This window comes from Lissotriton vulgaris, unplaced genomic scaffold, assembly GCF_964263255.1.
Source record: "Lissotriton vulgaris unplaced genomic scaffold, aLisVul1.2 SCAFFOLD_1567, whole genome shotgun sequence".
Classification (NCBI taxonomy): Eukaryota; Metazoa; Chordata; class Amphibia; order Caudata; family Salamandridae; genus Lissotriton; species Lissotriton vulgaris.
This window is the reverse complement of record NW_028244901.1, coordinates 351016-354781: the sequence shown is the minus strand read 5'-3', so window position 1 is coordinate 354781 and position 3766 is coordinate 351016.

The following is a 3766-nucleotide window of genomic DNA, read 5'->3' as shown; positions in this document are numbered from 1 at the left end:
CTGAAGGACCTCCAGGAGGATTAGACTGTGAAACTGCTTACAAATCAATTACAGAACTGTATTTTAACTGCCCTAGATAGCACTGTTCCCATTCGTAATCTAGTAAGCTCCAAGAAGGTGAGGAAATCCACCCCGTGGTTCACCCCTAAACTCCAGATAGCTAAATCTGCTTGCAAAAAACTTGAACGGGAATGGCGAACCAACTTCTGCCCGACAATTAAAACTCAATATAAAAAAGTGCAAAAGGAGTATAACAAAATGATTCGAACCTCCAAAGCATTGCATTATAAAACTCGCATTGGGGAAGCAGAGAACTCTTCGAAAGAGCTTTTTAAGATCTTCAAAGAAATCTCTTTGGTAACCACTGATAATAATTCCCATAGTGACTCGGTGGACACATGCAACAAAATTGCTAAATACTTTGCTGGTAAGATTACTGACATTTATGCCAACTTCTCGGATAACCCGACATCTGTTCATGACTTTGTGGAGAGTGAAGATGCCCCTCCCACAGATTCAGGCCTACAATGTTTTTCGGTCCCCCCTTCTGCAATACTCACGAACATCTGCAAAAGTATTAAATCGGGTTCCCCCCGATATCCTGCTCCTCCCAAGGTACTGGGAGCAAGTCTAACAGTATTGGAGCCATACTTTAGACATGTGCTCAAAATTTCCTTTGCTTCGGCTTGTCTTCCTGTAGAATGGAAGAAAGACATTGTACTGCCTATAAAAAAGAAACCCAATGTGAGTGAGGACACCTTGGAAAACTTGCGTCCCATCTCTCACTGCTACCTTACCTAGCAAAGGTGGCAGAAAAAATAGACAATAACCAACTTATGGCCCATCTCGAATCCAACAATGCTCTCCATAGCTCACAATCTGGTTTTAGGTCGGGCTACTCCACCGAGACAGCTCTCTTGAGAGCGACCGAAACCCTACGGGCAGGAGCAGATGAGGGCCATACCATGGCACTCATTATGCTGGACCTCAGTGCCGCGTTTGACACTGTAGCACATTCCATCTTGCTACAGTGTCTAAACAAAGCCGGGGTCACCAAGGCGGCACTGGGTTGGCTGAAAGCGTTCCTCACCGATCGCTGCTTTCAGGTGCAGAGAGGCATGTACCTCTCAGACAGCATAGCCTTAGAACAGGGGGTGCCTCAGGGCTCTGCCCTGAGTCCCACCCTGTTCAACCTCTATATGGCCCCGCTGGCAGATGTGGTGCAATCGTATGGCGTAGAATTAGTCTCCTACGCCGACGATACCCAACTGCTTATCTCCCTGTCCCAAGCTCCCAACTCAGCTGCTGACAACTTTAAAACCTGTATGCAGGATCTTGCAGGCTGGATGACCCAACATTGCCTGAAGTTAAATGGCTCTAAAACTGAGGTTTTAGTGATAGGAGGGAAGGATGCTAGCTGGACTAAAGAATGGTGGCCATCCTGTCTTGGGCCGTTACCTACTCCTTGTAAGGAGTCAAGTCAAGTCAAGTCAGAGAATTTATATAGCGCACTACATACCCAGAGGGTCCCAAGGCGCTTAAAGAGGAGGGGAGGATTATTTGTCAAATATCCACGTTTTAAGTTGCTTTCTGAATGCTAGGTGGTTCTGGGTGAGGCGAAGGTAAGCGGGGAGTGAGTTCCAAGTCTTAGCGGCCAGGTATGAGAAGGATCTGCCTCCCATGGTGGTCTTGTTGATGCGAGGTACAGTGGCGAGGGCTTGGCTGGAGGAACGTAGTTGGCGGGACGGGGTGTAGAAGGACAGTCGTGAGTTGAGGCATTCTGGTCCGATGTCGTAAAGTGATTTGTGTGCGTGGGTTAGCAGTCGGAAAGTGATCCTCTTATTGACGGGTAGCCAGTGGAGGTCTTTAAGGTGACCGGAGATGTGTTCGTTGCGAGGGATGTCTAATATGATCCTGGCTGAGGCGTTTTGGATACGTTGGAGTTTCTTCTGGAGTTTAGCGGTAGTACCTGCGTAGAGGGTGTTTCCGTAGTCCAGTCGGCTGGTGACCAGAGCATGGGTGACCGTTTTCCTTGTTTCGGTGGGGATCCAGTGAAATGTTTTTCTAAGCATGCGAAGAATGTTGAAGCAGGAAGATGATACGGCGCTGACTTGTTTTTTCATTGAGAGTGAGGAGTCCAGGATGATGCCCAGGTTTCGTGCGTGGTCTGTCGGGATGGGTGCCTTTCCGAGGGCTTCCGGCCACCATGAGTCGTCCCATGCAGAGGGGGAAGTACCTAAGATGAGGACTTCTGTTTTGTCTGAGTTCAGTTTCAGACGGCTTTGTTTCATCCATTCGGCAACTTCTTTCATTCCTTCGTGTAGGTTAGTTTTGGCTGTGCTGGGGTCGTTGGTGAGAGAGAGGATGAGTTGAGTGTCATCCGCGTAAGAGATGATGTTGAGGTTGTGTTGGCGTGCGATGGTCGCGAGGGGGCTCATGTATACGTTGAAGAGGGTGGGGCTGAGTGAAGAACCTTGAGGTACTCCACAGATGACTTCGGTGGCTTCGGACTTGAATGGTGGGAGGCGGACTTTCTGAGTTCTTCCTGTGAGGAATGAGGTGATCCATTCGAGTGCTTTTCCTTGGATTCCGATGTTATTGAGGCGTTGTAACAGGGTGTTGTGGCAGACCGTGTCAAATGCTGCTGAGAGGTCGAGGAGGATGAGGGCGACTGTGTCTCCATTGTCCAGTAAAGTTCGAATGTCGTCTGTTGCTGCGATGAGGGCGGTCTCAGTGCTGTGTTTTGCTCGGAAGCCAGATTGTGAGGAGTCGAGGGATTTGTTGGCTTCGAGGAAGGCGGCGAGCTGGTTGTTGACAGCTTTTTCGATGACTTTGGCCGGGAATGGGAGGAGCGAGATGGGGCGGTAATTTTTGAGTTCGGTGGGGTCCGCTGTGGGTTTCTTCAGGAGGGCGGTGAGTTCAGCGTGTTTCCAGTCTTCCGGGAAGGTGGCGGAGTTGAGGGAGCTGTTGATGACGTCTCGGAGGTGCGGTGCTATGATGGAGTCTGCTTTGTTGAAGATGTGGTGAGGACATGGGTCTGTGGGGGATCCTGAGTGGATGGAATTCATCAGGCGGATTGTGTCCTCAGTGGAGATTGGGTTCCAGTCGTTAAGGGTGTTCACGGGGAGAGAATGTTCAGCAGATGGTTGGGTGGGTTGGTCTCCGGGATGGTTGTCGAAGCTGTTGTGGATGTCTGCAATCTTGTTGTAGAAGAAAGAGGCTAGGGAGTCGCAGAGGGCTTGAGAGGGGGTGATGTCGTTGGAGTTGGCCGGGGGATTGGCAAATTCCTTGACGATGTTGAAAAGTTCCTTGCTGTTGTGGGCGTTGTTGTCGAGTCGATCTTTGAATGCTGTTTTCTTGGCCTTTCGGATTAGTTGGTGGTGAGTGCGGGTGGCGTTTTTGAAGGCGTCCTTGGTGCTGGTAGTTGGGTCTTTTTTCCAGGCCTTTTCGAGGGAGCGGCAGAGTTTCTTGGACTTCTTAAGGTCATCGTTAAACCATGAGGCCTTTTTGTTGGCAGGTTTGTTTTGACGTTTCTTCAGTGGTGCTAAGGTGTCGGCGGTGTTGGATAACCATAGGGTGAGGTTGGCGGCGGCTTCGTTTGCGTTAGAAGAGTGGGCTGGGGTGCTGAGAAGGAGTGATGTGGAGATCTGGTCCGTGGTGATTTTGTTCCAGTTTCTTTGCAGAGTTGGTTGGAGGTGGTTGGTGGGTTTTGGTTTGTTGTAGGTGAAGTGAACGCAGCTGTGGTCAGTCCAGAGGAGTTCCGTGG